The sequence below is a fragment of the Alligator mississippiensis genome, chromosome 3, assembly GCF_030867095.1.
Source record: "Alligator mississippiensis isolate rAllMis1 chromosome 3, rAllMis1, whole genome shotgun sequence".
Taxonomy (NCBI): domain Eukaryota; kingdom Metazoa; phylum Chordata; order Crocodylia; family Alligatoridae; genus Alligator; species Alligator mississippiensis.
The window spans coordinates 63,265,227-63,283,174 of record NC_081826.1 but is presented as its reverse complement, the minus strand read 5'-3'; the positions used below and the strand labels follow the sequence as shown (position 1 = coordinate 63,283,174).

Genomic DNA, 17,948 nt, shown 5'->3' with positions numbered 1-17,948 from the left:
ATCTGTGAGGCTTGGGGCGTGGTAAAGGGATGGTTGGAGCCATGCATAGCTCATAAGGCTAGGGTGCCCCTGAAGCATCCATTGCAGAGCGGGACCCACAAGGGGTCTGGGAGTCCATGGGGTCAGGTATTACAACAAACTGTGTCCAAGAGGACATAAGGCAGCCTCCCATATATTTATTCTCCATCAAAGATGTGGTGGGCGAGAAGTGAGGGTGCCCTTTCCCCCAACTTGACACAGGAAGGGGGCCTTGGGGAGATCACGGCCATCCCGCAGGACCCCGCACCATGACATATTGCTTTAAGACTTTCAGGGAGAAAGATATATGAAGTAGCTAATGTAATATCAATTTGGCCATGTGTGGATGAGAGCATGTGCCTGTTGTGGCATCTGAAAGCTGTTTGAGATTCTGCAAGAGACACATTAGGAATGAAAAAATCCCGGTACAGGCAGTCCTCAGACTTACGACACAATTGGTTCCTGAAAACCGCATCTTAAGTTGAAACATTGTAACGCGGAACTGATTTTCCCATAGGAAACAATGTTATAAATGGGGATTGGTTCCTGAACCAAGGCCCAATACCCTATTTTCACCAAAAATAACCCAGAATTTTGTACTTGATCAATTATAGATGAGTAATATTAATGTCTTTATATTGTAAATAACAATCATATTGATTTGACTTTGCTGGACTTTTTGAAAGGCTCTTGGTTGTACTTTTTGAAGGGTTTTTGGCTGGTATCTTCTCAGGAGTCTTGGCTGCAGGTTTTTCTGGAGTCTTGTCTTCTTTCTTAAAAGAAGTTTCCAAGGAAGTTTGGACACTTTCTTAAAGAAAGTGTTCAAGGAAGTTTGAACAGAGATGGGTGATGCAGCAAACTTGTTCACTGGTGTGGCATCAGGTCAGATCAAGCGTTGTAAAGTCAAAACTGACGTCAGAAAGTTGAAACAGTGTGCGAATTTACAAATGTTGTAAGTGCAAAACATTGTAACTGAAAACGTTGTAAGTTGAGGACTGCTTGTATTAAAAAAACAAAAACAAAAACGCACTGAAAAAAAAATGGCACAATAGCCTTACCACAGGTCCTGGGGCCTTCCCAGGGCTGCAGCAGCAGCGATTTTGCCATGTGGAGCTTGGCTGGCAGCTGCAGCGTGGCTCCAGGTGTTCTGGGTTCACTACTGAGCAGCACTTCTTTGCATCGGGAAGAGTGTCTGAATATGCAGTATGTGATGCCACAGACATGTTTGTGGCACCAAATACTGCATGGTCATGCTCATCTGGACACAGCCACAAGGTTCTTGGTCCTCAGGCAGTCTGCCATGAATCCAGGCATCATTCTGCCTGGCTTGGCTTTGGCAAAAAGGATCAAACCTGAGACGTTTTGGTTAAATCATTTCAGGATTGATAAACTGGCAAATCCCAATGATACCTTCATGTTTCATCAGAAAATTTCTGACCAGTTCTAATGACAGTGTTGTCTTTGGAAACCTGATCTAACTGTATTCAAGTATACAGCCCCCTCTTTTGGAGGATAAGTATCTTTTATAGAAGGCACATATTTAAGCAGGTCACAGACTAACAGTGAGGAATATTTAACAGAAGGGAAATTAATATGTCGAGAAGGATGAGTTGCCTCTCTAGAGTTCTCAAACACTTCAAGGATCTAGGACTTGACTCCGCAAATGTTTGTAAGGTCTGAAAGGGCTGAATGATTTCTATAAACTACACTTCTATAAACTGCACATTTTTAAAGTATTTGATGCATTGGAAAAATATAGGTTTTAAATATATAATGCAATTTAGAATAAATCTAAAGGTAATTTAACATACCTTCATTATAAAATTGCAATATTATGTATTTTATTAATTGTGGAATTACCTTTGACACTTTTAATAAATCTCGTTTTCATAGTGCGCAGCATTTTACTATTAAAAGATTGATCATTCAGACTCTTTTAAAAACACATCTAAATCTAATGCCTTCTAAATATTCTAATTTTTAAAGCGTATTTGAGAACATTGGCCATGTTGTTTATACAAGTTATAATTTTATAAGTTTGTGAAGTTGCTGGGTTGTTTGTTTTTACCAAGACCATCAATTCTGGACTCCTCAGGTTTTGCTGGAGGGTGTGTGTGTTTATGTGTATATGTGTAAATTTTTTACCTTCTAATTGAAAGGGAGGGTAGGCTGAAGGCTGGGGTTCCTCTTCTTTTCCTTCCCTTGCTCTCTTTTCTCTGCTCCAAGGGCGAGACACTTTAGTTTGAAATGGGCTGCTGCTTGGTTGAGGTTGTGGCACCATTGGAGTTGGTTGGCAGCCAGCTCCTTCGAACTCCTGGTGTTGGCATCTGTTTTCTTGATGTATGCCTTCAAAGTGTCTGTGTAGCATTTCCTCTGCCGACCACAAGATCTTAGGCTGTTACTAAGTTGGGAGAATAGCACTTGTTTTGGGAGTTGAGAGTCAGGCATCCTCACACAATGTCCAGTAAAGTTGGTGCTTGAGGATCACAGATGCAAAGCTGGTAATATTGGCTTTATCAGGGATGCTGGCATTTGTGCAGTGATCTTCCCATTTATTGTAGAGGATTTTCTGGAGGCATTGGTGGTGATACTGCTCTAGGTTCTTGAGATGATGATGATAGGTCACCCCTGTTTCAAACCTGTAGAAGAGAATGGGGATGATGACTGCATTGTAGACCTAGATCTTGGGGTCTTTCTGTGAAGCAATTTTCCAATGGAGGCACTTGCACACCAGATCTTGTGTTGGATTTCCTCATCAATGTTCTCTGTCTGAGAGAGGTGGCTACCAAGGTAGGGGAAGTGCTTGACTACCTCCATGGTCTTTGGCTTGATGATTTGGAGTGGAATGTTACATTCATGGCCTGGGGCAGGCTGGCAGAGCACTTTAGTCTTCTTGATGTTGAGAGAGAGGCCCAAAGTTTGGAAGGCTTCTCTGAAGAGATCCAGCACCATCTGGAGGTTTTGTGTATGCAAAGGATGGCACAGTCATTAGGGTACTGAAGGTCAAGATTGGTTGTTTTGCATACTCTAGTCTTTGAGTGAAACTGTTCCAGATTGAAGAGCGCTCCATATTTTGGTATACATTTCAGAACAAAGCGGGTACTTAATGAGAACCAGGATGACTGTCAAATAGATGGAGAACAAAGTTGGGGTGATCATGCATCCTTGCTTGACCCCAGTTATGATGAAAAATGGATCTGTCTCCAATCTGCTACACAGAATGTTCACTGTAATTTGGTCATGAGGAAGCCTCAGGACCTTGATGTACTTTTCAGGACATGCAAATCTAGACAGTACTTTCCATAGGGCTTCTCCACTATTGGAATAAAAGGCCTTAGTAGAGCCAAGGAAGACCATATATAGGTTCTGATGTTGTTCATGACACTTTTCTTGGATCTGGTGGGCAACAAAAATCACATCAATTGCCCCAAGGGATTGTCTGAAACCACAGTCAGATTCTGGGAGGGCTTCGTCATCAAGTGGTAGAAGATGGTTCACGAGAATGTGGGAAAGGATTTTTCTTGCTGTGGAAAGGAGGACGCTACTTTGATAGTTCCCACACGACAGACTTATCTCCTTTTTTGAAGATAGTTACAATGTCAGCATTCCTTAGGACCTCAGGGATCACATCGTTGTTCCAAATCCAAAGAATAAATTTGTGGAGTCTCAGTACCAGTTCCTCACTGCCAGCTTTGTAGTTTTTAGCAAGTATCCCATGTGGTCCAGAAGTTTTGTTGCTTTTGGTTTCCTTGATGGCATGCCAGGCTTCTTTTAGATAGGAGGGCTGGTGAGGGATTGCCTTTCAGGGTGCTGGGGAATAGACTCAGTGGTGATATCTGCCATAGTTGACTCATGGTTCAGGAGTTCCTCAAAGTGCTCTTTCCATCTAGCTTGGATAGGTTCATTGTCCCTGAGGACTTTTGAGACATCCTGTGATCTCAGGAAAATAGGACTATGGGAAGTTGGGCCATAGATCGCTTTCATTGTTTGGAAAAAGCTGTGCATGTCATGTTTGTCAGCATAGAATTGGATCTCCTTGGCTTTATATTGCCACCACTGATTTTTGATTTCCTAGATCCTCCTTTGAGCTTCAGTGTTGACAAGCTGACTTGTCTCCTTCATCTGGTGTTATAAAGTGTCATCTTGCCAAGCAGAATGAGCCCTGGTCATCTGGTTTAGGAGGGCTTGGATCTCAGTGTCACTCTCATTGAACCACTCTTGGTGTAGATGGGTGGTATAGCCAATGGATTGCAGCATAGGGCATATGGACCGTGGTTTTAAACCCTTTCTAGAGTTCCTTAATGTTACCTTCATTTGTGGACAGGGTAGAGAACTTTTCATAGAGACACTGTTAGATCCTTACAGACCTTCTGGACTTGAAGAGATTTGGTGTTGAGTGTTTTTTGCATTGGTTTTGGCTGTTTTGGGGCAAGTTGGATGTTCATTATGGATCTGATAAAATCTGTCCAGCAGTCATCAGTTCCTAGCATGGCTCGTGTGATATAGGCATCCATTCAATCATGAACTCTAACAATAAAATATTTTAGTAAATACAGTAAAAGCCCTGTTGTCCAGCATTTTACTAACTGGAATACTTTATTAACCAGAATTTCCGGCTGGCTGGCCGGAAGTGGGGTGGGGAGGGGGGATGGGAAGCTTGCACACGGCCATGGCCGCCACCACCCACCACCTCTGCCAGCCAAAATGTCCACCCTGCACTACCGCTACTCTTCATCTGGCCTCCATCACACTATGCCTCCCCCTGCTCCACGTTTGGCCAAAAACAGCTGGCCTCAGGTAACTAGAATTTTTAGATACCTGGCACCCCCCCATTCCCCATCTGTGTGGATAACAGGGCTCTTACTGTAGTGATACAGGGAATCTACATAGGGATAAGATTTCTCATAGAAAAAGGCTCTTTCATATAGCAGACAAAGTAGAACAATTTATCTAGTTGAACTAGATACATTTGGGCTCAAAAAAGGTGCACACTTTAGCAATGAAGGTAACTGTCCTTTGGAATATTTCAGCTATAAATATGGTGGATTTGCTTGAAGTGTTTTAAATCAAGACTAGATGACTTGATAGAAAAATGTATGCTAGTTCAGCTACAAGGTATAGACTTGAGAGGAATTTGTGGGTGAAACTGTGTTCCATGTTAGATAAGGAATCAGACTAGATGGTCATAGTGGTGTCTCCTTGTCAGCAATCTATTAACTTCTAATTCTACCCTGTACTGAAATGAACTGATAATTACCATCAGCTTACTGTTTCGGGGCCTCTGATGGTCCTGATCCTTGGTTGCATCACCAAAACTATCAGAGCTGGCAGCCAGCCAGTGGAGAAACTGCAGATTAAATTAGTTACAGAAGCTCACTGTGGGAAGTGGTCATTGCAGGTCAGATTTGATGGATGTTGACAGAATAGCATGGAGAGGCTTATACCATTTCTGCTCATGCTGAACCTTTTAGTGAATCCAAGGAGGAATTCAGTCTTCAGAGCTGCCAATCATGCACTTCTTACCAGCTCTAACTTCACAAAAATTAAGAAAAGGAAATGTGTTCCTGATGGAGTGTTGCTGTTGCTGTTTTGTAACCATATGGGAACAAGGTGAGTTGTCACTAGTGATATTTATTGCAGTTTGGATGAATCATTGACTTCTGATATGTAATATGAAGTGGACTATGTACTATGCTGTTGTGAGCCTTGAAGCCACTTGCTAGAAAAAGTTTAAATAAAGTTGCCAAAATTCAATACAACACTGCTGATAGCATTAGGATTGTCTGGAGTATAAACCAATGCAGAATGTGATCAAAAGTGTGTAATGCTCCTGTTTCTATTTGGACTTTTTTGTATCCGGCTGAGATTAACTATTTTTGGCCAGTCACCCGGATCTGAATAAATGAAAGAAATTTCAAAAAGTGAAAGCCTGCATTTTAAAGTTGTGAGCTGAGAACCAAGTAATACCAAAGTGGCACAACAAAGCTGTGGCTTGTTATTAAAACTGACAAGATACCAAAACTAGTGTCAAATGTGTAAACTGTCAAATACATAGCTGCAGTTTGTTTTGCTAGTTCTATAGTTGCCTTATTTATGTTGAATTTTACCCATGTTAAGACATGTGAGCTACAAGAATCCTTTTTTTTACATATTTTGGCACTAACACTATATCAAAAGATCTTAAAGAACTTCAGGTATATCTCTCTTACAGTAGTTGTGAGGTATAGAATGAATACTGTTCAAGGTTAGAGATGGTACTTAAATGAAAAAAGGTTCAATGCTAATGGAACATACGCTTTTCTTAGGTTGTTGATCCAGTCATGTCTAAAAATTAGAATATCCTATATTTGATCTGCCTTGCACAGTTTTATTTTACCTTCAAAATTAATATTTTTTTGTGGACATGTAATCTCTCAAAATTGAGTTTAAATGTTTGTATTGTGTAGCAACAGTACCAAGACAAATATAAATAATGAGAAATCTTTCTGTCATGTAAGTATTTGTTGTACCCTTAATTTTTTCAGTGGGTAACTCAGCATGGAAATTTTTGGACTACATCATGGATGTATATTTAGCAGAGACCTTTTAGGGCTTCTGTAGGAGAATAAGTGGGAGCCTAGAATGGGCACCTTAGAAAAGGTAGTACAGCTCCACACTGTGGTTTTTCCCCACATAATTCCCCTTGGTCCTCTTCTGAGGGACTTTGAGGCCTCTTTAGACAGGGAAGCCCTCAAAAGCACAACGTGAACAGGGAGATGCAGTTGGAAAACTGGGGAAAGAAAAGAGAAATTACTGTACTATTTTTTTTACATAGATGAGTCCTTTTCTTCTACACATACAAAAAACTAGAACTCTTGGTTCCAAAATGATACCTTTTATTAGACCAACTGGAAAATGGCAAGAAAATTGTCCTTTTCTGCAAGCTTTCAGGAGCAAAGTCTCTTCGTCAGGCTCTGGGAAAAGTGTAGATGGTACAAGATGGTAAAAAGTCCCCAAAGGTAGAAAATACACTTCATTTTTTCACAGAGGGAGCTGAAGATGGAAGTCTGTCCCTCTGGGTCCACAAGTGTCTTTGTGAGCTGTGTTAAGTAGCTCTTTGATGTGTTGATCAGGTAGAATTCCTTCCCTGGAGGTGTCAAATGGCTGGCACAGAGGCAAAAAACTTCCTTGATGTTCTGCAATGAAGTTTAAAATCCAAAATTAGCTAAAATTCAGCATCTTCCATGTTTTAGGGGTGTACTTGGTAGCCGTGTTGGTCTGAGACAAAAAGACATACAAAAAACTAGAACTCTTGGTTCCAAAATGATACCTTTTATTAGACCAACTGGAAAATGGCAAGAAAATTGTCCTTTTCTGCAAGCTTTCAGGAGCAAAGTCCCTTCGTCAGGCTCTGGGAAAAGTGCAGTTGACTAATTAGCTCCACAGTAAAGTGTCACAGTCTACATGTGCACTGGGCTTAGTAAATTGATTAACTCCACTGTAAGATAGTACTATCAGGGACAGTACCATGCTATGGTGAAGTAATTTACTTTGCTGAAATGCACATGTAGACAGTGACAGGGGCTGGCTGGGGCACAAGGGTGCTAAAGTGCAGGGGGCTGCCAGCTGCCTAGCCCTATAATTTAGCACACTTGTGCCCCAGCTAGCCCCTCTGCCACCCAACACCACTATTTGGAACCCAAGGCTGACCCCCAGGAGCTTCCTGCCAGCTCAGGGCTGTTCCGCCCCAGCTCAAAGTGTTGTGGTCCTGGGTGCACATGTAGATGCGGTGCCTGGGGGCAGCTGACTTTGGTGTAAACTGCACCAGAATTTATTTTTCACACTAATAGCACGCACCTTCTGAGTGTGTTGACACATGCAATTCATACGACTAAATACACTTCAGCTTAGTTTGAGCTGGAATAAACTAATCCCAATGTCACCATCTACATGTGTGTTTAAGCACAGTAATTACTGTGGTATAGGATAGCACTTGTGTCTGATAGGACTATCCTATGATGGAATAAATTAACCTACTGCACACTAATTGTGGTGTTGCTTTACTGCACATTAAATTAGTCTAATGCACAGTAAAGTGCATGTGTAGACATGGCCCCCATGGAGCAGTCTGCATTAAGGATTCTTGCAAAAGTTACTCCCATATGTTCTGGCCTTCTTCAGCCCTTCCTGGAGTTTGACTGGTTTATGGCAATGATGGAAATGATTGTCTTGGAGTTGTAACTGCCACCCTGGTAAGTTCAGTATAACCTGAATTTCCTGGGTTAATAATAACAAATTTTTGGAATATTTACAGAATTATTATATCTTATAATTAATTTGTAATAAGTATTCTCAGTCTTTAGTCCATCTTAAAATAGTTTTATATCTGCAAATACTAGAGAAGGAGATGATCTTGGCATAGTACTTTTCAGTAAATTTCATACTAGAAGTGTGGGGGAAAAACAGTATTCATAGAAAGGATACTAATTTATGTATTTATACCAACATACCTTGGGGTTCTTAAATAAAGCATCTTGTTAACACCATAATCAATACTAACATTGACTACTGGTGAGTTTAACTGTTAATTTGTTTTCTTTTTTTTTTTAAATGTGTGTTTGCAATTAAAGTTTTCCATGATTCCAAAACATGATTTCCATGATTCCATGTTTTGCATAGTGAGACTGTTTTTTTTTTTTTTTTTCTTATAAAGATGTCTTACAGAATGATAGATACAGAATCAGGGATGACAGTCTCCCAGAGTCTACAGTGTTAATGGACATTGACAGACTTTTCAAACAAATAACAGTAAGTGTTGGAAAATGTTTTTTTTTCAGTTACGCTAGAATTCAACAATATTTAAGCATTTCATATCAGAAATGGCACTGAGGAAGCCATTGAATTCTGCCTTTGCCAATGTTCTGTCTTCTAACATGGGACTTCCCTCAAAAACCCTTATTGATAAGCAATCAGGATGTTGGCTTGATTGGGATCAAATGTTCAGCATGCTTTGAAAAAATGTTTTGTGGGTTGACAAAGTTAGCAGCAGCATGCTTGTAGGTTTTGATATTTTTCTCTGCCTTCAGTAAGAGCTTTTTTTGGCCAATACTTCATGAGTTGTTTGAGTGCAAGATTTTTGTAAGCTGACAAGGTCAGCCAAACTTGCCAAATAATGTACTTCGGTTTTTGGGTTTTTTTGTAAGTGGTAAGATGTGGCATTGTTTTTGGAGTGAATGCTGAAACATTTGCAGTTGTTTCCATTAATTCAACAAAAGGTTATCTCAACTTTGCTCATGGTGTTTTTCAGCAAGTCCCTCATAATCTTTGAGGTGGCTGACATGAAGATGGGCAGCTTCATACCCAGCTGTTCCACCCTGATATTACTGGTAAGAGTGGTATAGCAGGCTCTTTCCCCTTTGTCTTAAAGTATGAATTATCCATACTACCTTATGTAGTACATCTTTTTGTACTCCCCAAAAAACTTGGAGCCATTGAATATGAACTCCATCAAACCATTAGTTTAATGAGCCATGGGACAAAGATCCTATTAAAGGTGCTGATGTTGAGAGCTAGAAGTAGAATAAGACTGAAGATTGCAAAAGTTCAGTCTAGTTTTGTTGAAGATTGAGGTACAAGAAATGCTATCTTCATAGTACAAATGCTTTCAGAGAGGGCTATAGAAATGAGGAAAGACCTTTTCTTGTGTTTTATTTGATTATACCAAAGCTTTATATTGATAGAGTCAAGCATGAGGAGTTAATAAAATGCTGGTAGAACTGAATACTGATGGTAAAGACTTGGATATTTTAAGAAACCTATTGGGTTCAAACTGCAGCAGTGAAGATAGAAAATGAACTAAGTGATTTCATTTGAATTAAAAGAAGCATGAGGAAAGGCTGTGTTTTTTTCACTTGACTTATTCAACTTGTACAGTGAGAAAATACAGAGGCAGATTGAGGATTTACCTCAGCTAATCATTGGTAGACAGAATTTGAACAACTTGTGTTATGTTGATGGCATAGTCTTTGGGCGCTTGTACATGTGATGAAAATTGGCCATTTTTGCAGTTTAATTGCGTCACACTGTACACGTGTGAGGACTTTTATGATTTAAATGAGTTTGCTATGTTAGAAACTAAACCACATCTACATGTAGTTTAGTTTGCAACATAGCTGTTTGTAACGTTGCAGCCTTTGACAGCTTGCCTCCCACCATCGGAGAGGTGGGCTGAAGGCAGAAGCAATGAGGGGCTGTAACAGAACACAGGGGTGCCTTGTTACTCCTAGGGATGTGGGCAATAGCAAAGCAGTCTGCAGCTGGCTATTCTCCCCAATCAGGCCTAATTACCTGATTGGGAACAGGGCTCAGCTGTTCACTATAAGAGTAGGGCCCTGAACAGCAAAGCCAGCAGTCTGCTGCTAGTAGCCAGGAAAACACCACCCAGTTGGAGCTGCTGCTTGTGACATCTTGGAGGTAAGGGCAGATGCTTTGGGGATGGCTGGAGGCTCCTGGCCCTGAGGCATGACCTAAAACTACACCCTGCTGTGGATGGTGTGGTGGGGCTGCTTGTGGCAGGGCAGTCTCCAGGAAATGCCATACATGGGGCCTCCCCAGTGAAGGGTGAGTATGGGGTGCCAGAGACCCTCAGCCCCCACTGCCTTGTGGGTGACCCTGTGGAGGGGAAAAGCTGGAGAAGTACACCCCAAAGGACAAAGCCAGGGCCCAGACTCGCTGTGAGTTCTGAAGCGAGGCCCTGGCCAGGTGAAGGGGCCAGAGCCTGCGCCCAGACTCATGGCAAGATCTGAGGCTGCACTAAGCAAGCCAGGAGTGAAGATCCAGGGGGCTGGGGCCCTGAGCCTATGGGGAGCTATGGAAGAAGCTCCTGGGGTGAAGGGATAAAGAGATTTGTAGGGCAGGGGATAAGCCCAAGTGTAGGGAACAGGATGGGGCTTAGAGCCCTGAATGGGAATAGACTTTGGAGCCCAGAATTGCTGGGGGCTTGGAGCCCAGAATTGCTGGGGGCTTGGAGCCCTGAGAGATGAACAGAAGGAGAGCCCAGTGTGAAGGCACTGGGACTACAAGCTCTCGTGGGGAGTAAGAGTCCCACGTGAGACTCTGGAGCTTGGGTCCCAGTGTGAGGCACTGAAGGAACATGGACACCAACTGCAAGGCATGAGACATGGTACAGGGAAGGTTGGAGCCATGTAAGCCAGGGATGGGCAATTATTTTGGGTGGAGGGCTGCTTACTAAGATCAGGCAAGCTGTCAAGGGCCACATGGGTAACCCTGCCCTTTGACAGGTGCCCTGCCCCCTGGTTGCCATCTTAGGACCAGAAGTACCACTCCCTAACCCTTGACCTTTGCCCCCAGAAGTCCCTCCCCTTGCCCCCAGAAGTACTCCTTTCAGCAAGGGATTTTGCCATCTCAGAACCAGAAAAATACCAAATTGTATTCTGAAAATCAAACATCTACAACATTCATTAATTTGATGGAAAAAATTTGAAAGGCTGGGGGTTAGGGAGTGGGGCTTCTGGTCCCAAGATGGCAACCAGGGTGCGGGGTACCCATGTGGCCCTTGACAGCTTGCCAAAACTTGGTAAGTGGCCTTCTGCCCAAAATAATTGCCTGCCCCTGGCTTATATACATGGCTCTGACCTTCCCTGTACCATGTCCCATGTCTTGCAGTTGTTCTCCATGTTCCTCCAGTGCCTCACTGTTTGTGTAGGTCACATAGTGGTGACCATACAATAGTTTAAAATGAAGCCTTACTCTTGTAAGATATGGGGGGAAGGGTGGAGGGCATGGGGGTGGGTATAGGTTTGTGGGGGGGCTGTGGGTGTGTGTGTGGGTGATATGGGGTGACGGAGCATGTGAGTGTGTGGGGATATGTGGGGTGGGTGGATATGGGGTTTGTGGGGGAATTGTGTGGGGGGAGGGTGGCTGGGCTGTGTGAGGGTGTGTGGGTATGTGAGTCTGTGTGTATGGCAGTGCAGGGGGGGTATGGGTGCATGTGTATCATACGGAGTGCTTGTGGGACTTGCCGTACGAACACACACACACACACACACACACACACACCCCCCTCCCACAGTCCAGCAATGCAAGCAGGGGCCATGTGGTGCTGGAGCAGCTGTGTACAGGGAAAATTGCCGCAAGCAGACACTCCTAGGTTTGGGGGGCAGGAGTGGGAGGGTTTTGTGGGGGGCCCGGCCTGGTTGGCCTTTCTCCTGACTCCTGCCAGCTTCCCTTGCGTCTTACTGCCCTTGGCTCCTGTTATCTTTGACAGGGAGCCTGGAGCACATGAATATTAATTTTCTAAACATTGTAGATGCCCTGAGGACTGGATAGAATCACCTGGCAGGCTGGATTTGGCCTGCGGGCTGTATTTTGCCTGCTCCTGATTATAAGCCCTTGGCATCAGGGTAAGTAAATGGGTAACCTCCCACCTTATTGACATCTTTCAATCATTTTTCAAGGTGTCTCCGGGCAAGCTGCCCACCTACCTTGCCCGACACAAGTGGGTGGGCCAACGATTATACCAGCCCCAGGATGCCCAGTTGTTATAGGGGCCTGATCCTTTCCCTCCCTCCCCCCGCATGGAGCCTGCCAGCATCTCCTGCAGTCAGGGGGTGAGCTGGTGGTAGGCTGAGTGGCCCCTGAGCTGCAGAGGGCTCCAGTCCTTCCTTCTGCAGCAGTGGCGCCCCCTGAGGCCACCTGGGTGGGATGCTAGCAGGCAGGTGCTGCCCCAGCTTGGGTAAAGGGAACAGCTGGATCAGGCTGAGTACTGCCTGTGATCTGGGGCAGCACCCGCCCACTAGCCACCTGCCCAGATGGCTCCAGGGGATACCACCACATGGAGGGAAGGTCCAGGGCCCCCCACAGCTCAGGACCTGCCAGCAGCCTTCCCCCCCCCCCCCCCCCCTTTCGCTGAGAGAGAGGCAGGCAGGCTCCACAAGAAAAAACCAAATGATGAGGCCCCTCACCACTTTTATTTTTTTTTTATTTTCCCCCTCAATGGAGCCTGCTTGTGCAAGCTGCCACCAGGTTGTGCAGCCCCTGAGCTGCAGGGGAGCCTGGTCCTTCCCTCCATAGTGGTAGTGCCCCCCAGGACCACCCAGGCAGGGTGCTAGCTGCACAGGCATTGTTCCTTTTTTCTTTTTTCTGTGGAGCCTGCCTCTCTTGCGGCTGGGGGCTAGCTGTCTGTGAGCCCTGAGCTGCAGGGGCCCCTGGACATTTCCTTCACAGTGGCGGTGCCCCCTGGGCAGCACCCACCCTCTAGGAGCCCACCCAGGTGGTCCCGGGGAGTGCTGCCACCTTGGAGGGAAGGACTGGGGCCCCCCACAACTCAGGGGCTGCTCTTCCTGCAGGGTCCACAGGAAGGGGAAAAAAAAAAAAAGAAGGGGCTCCTCACTATAATTGTGATGGAAGCCCTTAAATTGAAATGGTGGGCTGTTAATCATTGCAATCAAAAACCCACCATTTCAATTTAGGGGACTAAACACCGGTCATGTGCACAAGTGGCCTTGATAGCTGATTCAGAGGAGAAGCTGCAAGGAATTTTAGATAAAATTGTTAGTGAAAATGAGAAGAAGGGTTTAAGTATCAACTGTAATGCATGGTAATTACAAAGAAGAAGATTATTCCTGTATGTAACATCAAAGTGGAAAAGGAACAAGTAAGGCAGGTCAATAAATGTAACTACTTGGGAAGCTGGATAACATCAGATGGTAAATGTGATCATGAAATAAAATGGAGAATAAGGGTGGCAAAAGATGCATTTCTGAAAATAGAAATTTTTCTATTTGTCAATATCTTTTTCATGGGGATGAAGTTAAGAGTTTTGGATTTCTATGTTATATCAGTCCTCATCTATGCATCAGAATGCTGGAGAATATCACCAAGTATGGAAAAGAGAACTGAAGCAAGTGAGATGTGGTTCTTAAGGCACATCTTGAAGGTATCTTGGACAAGTCACACTTCAAATAAAGATATTTTGTTAAGAGCAGGCTGCAGGAGGAAACTGCTGATCAACGTCAGAAGAAGACAGTTCAAGTTTCTCAGACATGTTCTGAGGGAATTGAAAGTATTTTCATAACTGGAAAGACTGAAGGAAGGAGAGATTGTGGAAGACAGAGGTTGACATATGTTAAGGGTCTGTCTAAATGGATGAATGTATCAACACTGGAAATTCTGTATGCCTCAAAGAGAAGAGATCTGTGGAAGACCATGGTCACCAATGTCCTATTTGGATATGGTACCTAGAGAGAGAGAGAGAGACTTTATGGATAAAGAAGTTAGTAAAGGTACACTGCAATAAAAAGTTTCGTAACATTTATTAAATGTTTATCACAGTGTATTACCAACTGAATTGAGCAAGTATTCTCTGCATATATACAGTACATTCAGAAACAGCATTTTCAGTCTATTCTCATGCTTTACTCATTTTTGCAGTATTGTTACTAAAAAATGGTATGTGCAGACATTTGCTGCACCCAATCTTTGATTAATCATCTTATTTTAAGCTGTGTGATTGTAGACTGTGCCCACTTGTGCACACCATTTGTCAGTGCCAAGAGCCATGCCAGGAACGTAAACTAAGTCAATTGGGGTGAGGGGAGGGCTGGGCAGGATCAGGAGGAATTGGTGGGAGTGACAGGGGTTGGTGGGTTAACTGGAGAGGTGGGGGTTGTCCATCAGGGTGGAGGAGTCAGGGGGCTAAGAATAGCTCAATCAGAGCTGGGTGGGTAGGAAGATAGCAGCCCTAGGGCTGGGAATAATGGCTGGGTTTTCTCAGCCCCAGGGCTGCACTCTGAACTAAATTATATTGGAAACAAGTTAGCTAGATCTACTGAATGTCTGCACATGTTTATCTCCTCAGGTGCGAGTCATTTAGATTGGGTTGGCCATTTTTAACTGATTTAACTCTGTAAACATCTGCAAAGTTCAGCCCTTAGACTGACTTAATCCTAGTTAGTTAGTTTAGTTATATTTAGGTCACTCTATAGGCCAGTTAGTCTTACCTCGGCCCTGGAGAAGCTTTTTGAGAAAATTATCCTGGCGCATGTCCACAAGGGGCCAGCAGGGGAGACTATGCTTAGGGGCAACCAACACGGGTTCATTAGAGGCAGGTCCTGTCAGGCCAACCTGGTTGCCTTCTATGACCAGGTCACCAAATCCCTGGATGCAGCTGTCACGGTGGATATAGTCTTTCTGGACTTCAGGAAGACCTTCGACACTGTTTCTCACCCCATTCTCATTAAAAAACTAGGAGACTGTGGTGTTGATGCCTACATGGTCAGATGGGTCACTAACTGGCTGGAGGGCTGCACCCAGAGAGTGGTGGTGGACGGGTCTTATTCAACCTGGAGGGATGTGGGCAGTGGGGTTCCGCAGGGCCCGGTCCTTTGGCCCGCACTGTTCAACATCTTCATTAGTGACTTGGACAAAGGGGTAAAATGCACCCTGTTCAAATTTGCAGATGACACTAAGATGTAGGGAGAAGTGGGCATACTATAAGGGAGGAATAGGCTGCAATTGGACCTAGACAGGTTACGGGGGTGAGCGGATGAGAACAGGATAGGTTTTGACACTGACAAGTGCAGGGTACTGCACCTGGGGAGGAAGAACCAGCAGTAGACCTACACGCTGGGGAACTCCCTTCTCCTCAGTGCAGAGGCAGAGAAGGATCTTGGAGTCATTATTGAGCCTAATATAAACATAGGCTGACAGTGTGGGGATGTGGTCAGGAAGGCCAACCATACCTTGTCATGCATCCACAGATGCATCTCAAGCAGGTTCAAGGAGGTGATCCTCCCCCTCTATGCGGCACTGGTTAGGCCGCAGTTGGAGTACTGTGTCCAGTTCTGTGCACCGCACTTCAGGAGGGATGTGGACAACATGGAGAGGGTCCAGAGGAGGGCCACTCACATGATCGGGGGCAGCCAGGCAGACCCTACGAGGAGAGGCTAAGGGACCTGAACCTGTTCAGCCTCCACAAGAGAAGGCTGAGGGGGGGATCTAGTGGCCATTTATAAACTAGTCAGTGGGGACCAGCAGGCATTGAGGGAGTCCCTGTTCCCCCGAGCACTCCCAGGAGTGACAAGAAATAACGGTCACAAGCTGGCAGAGGATAGATTCAGGCTAGATGTCAGGAGGCACTACTTCACTGTCAGGGTAGCTAGGATCTGGAACCAACTTCCAAGAGAAGTGGTGCTGGCTCCTACCCTGGGGGTCTTTAAAAGGAGGCTGGGTAAACACCTGGCTGGGGTCATTCGATCCCAGTACTCTTTCCTGCCACGGCAGGGGGTCAGACTTGATGATCTGCTCAGGTCCCTTGCTACCGTACCAACTATAAAACTATGAAACTATGAAATATAATGTGTGCATGTACCCAAAGCCAGTAACAAATGTTATTGGTTAAAAGAAACTTATGCTCAAATTCCAGGGGCATGCAAAGTGGGTCCTATTCGATTCAGGTTCAGCCTGAATCAGGGACAGTGATTTGATTTGTTGATTTGGATCACTGTCCCTGATTTGATTTGGCTGAATCCAAATCTGAAGATTTGATGTTGTTTTGGAGAATCAGCGATTCAGACATAGAAACAGTTTTAAAAGTTTTTTTTACATACTTTGAGGTAGCAGGCATGGCTTGTGATCACTGCAATGCTGGGCTACATGGGGTGCATGGAGCATCCCATAGGAGTGCGGGGGGGGGCCATCCACATGCTCAGTGGTGAACCTGGAAATGGACCAGAAGCTGGAAGTGGGCCAGAAGTGCTTCCGGTCCACTTCCAGGTCTGCTGGGGAACGCACTGGGGGCCCCCTGCCCCGCCCCTTCCTGACTTGGTGATTGGCCACAGGGGGACCCTGGGTGCCCCCCACAGACCCAGGAGGCACCAGTCACTGAGCAAGGGGAGTGCGGGGGGGCCCCCAGCGTGCTCCCCGGCAGACCCGGAAGTGGACCAGAAGCACTTCTGGTCCACTTCTGGGTCTGCTGCCAAGCACACTGGGGAGCCCCCCATGCTTCTGTGGGATGTTTCATGTGCACCAGCATCACAGCACTCATGGGCCGCCTGCTACCCAGAGGTATGTAGAAAAAACATTTAAAGCTGTGTCTATGTACAAATCTCTGAATCGCTTCAAATGGATTCGGAGGGTTCCGATTCGATTTGGAGAGATTAGAGTCTTTGGATTCAGAGATTCAGCCACTGAATTGGGCCGAATCTCTGCCGAATCGAATCCAGGGACCAAAGCTTCACGCAGCCCTATCAAATTCCCCATCCCCTACTGGTTATAACATTTCTGCAAGTAGTAACAGCACTGCTACAATATTTAAAGCATAGCAGTCTTCAGCATGTATTTTGTGTGCAAGAAGGCTAAGCCCAAGAAAACCTTTCAACAGCTCTTTCAGGCCATTTGCATGACTTTCAAAAGGCTTTGGTAAGTACACTTTTTGCAATTGATCTGAACAAGATATGATGCCAGTATTTTTCAAAGAGCTTTCCAAATAGCTTTTCATAGCAGGGCTGTCTAGTATATGAAGTGGAACATTAGCAGTGCAGAAAGCTTTAAGTCAGTAAATCTGTTCCACAATGCATTTATTCTTCTGTCCTTCTAGAAAGTAGCTTACTCATTTTTTTTGTGCTTTAGTGTTTTCTTAATGCAGTTTCAATTTCTTGCAGCTCTGTTTATGGCAAGTACTCTTAAAAACTGGTACAGCTTACTTTTTGCCTGAAATACATAGAAACTTTACATGCTTTATAACTATATTAGCACCAATTGTCTTGCTGTGCCTGGGGAAAGGGCATCATGCTACCACATCTGTGAAGTGGCGCCTTCTTCATAATTTTTATGCCTCTGCTTAGCCTTGCTTGTGCTTGCTCTAACCCATTTTTTGGTCTTGTTTTTATTTCAGCAGCAGTTAGCCATCTCTTTATTTAGCTACAAATCTC

At 44.5% G+C, this 17,948-nt stretch overlaps 1 long non-coding RNA gene across 2 annotated transcripts; it reads left to right on the top strand.

Moving 5' to 3' along the window:
- Positions 1–10,405: 10,405 nt before the first annotated feature.
- On the top strand, positions 10,406–14,425 carry LOC132249077 (uncharacterized). Of its 2 annotated transcripts, none has more exons than XR_009460469.1 (3): positions 10,406–10,470; positions 12,326–12,419; positions 13,860–14,425. It is a non-coding gene; the product is annotated as an uncharacterized LOC132249077 (long non-coding RNA). The 2 variants fall into 2 exon arrangements; XR_009460470.1 differs by having other exon boundaries at positions 12,284–12,419.
- Positions 14,426–17,948: the final 3,523 nt, after the last annotated feature.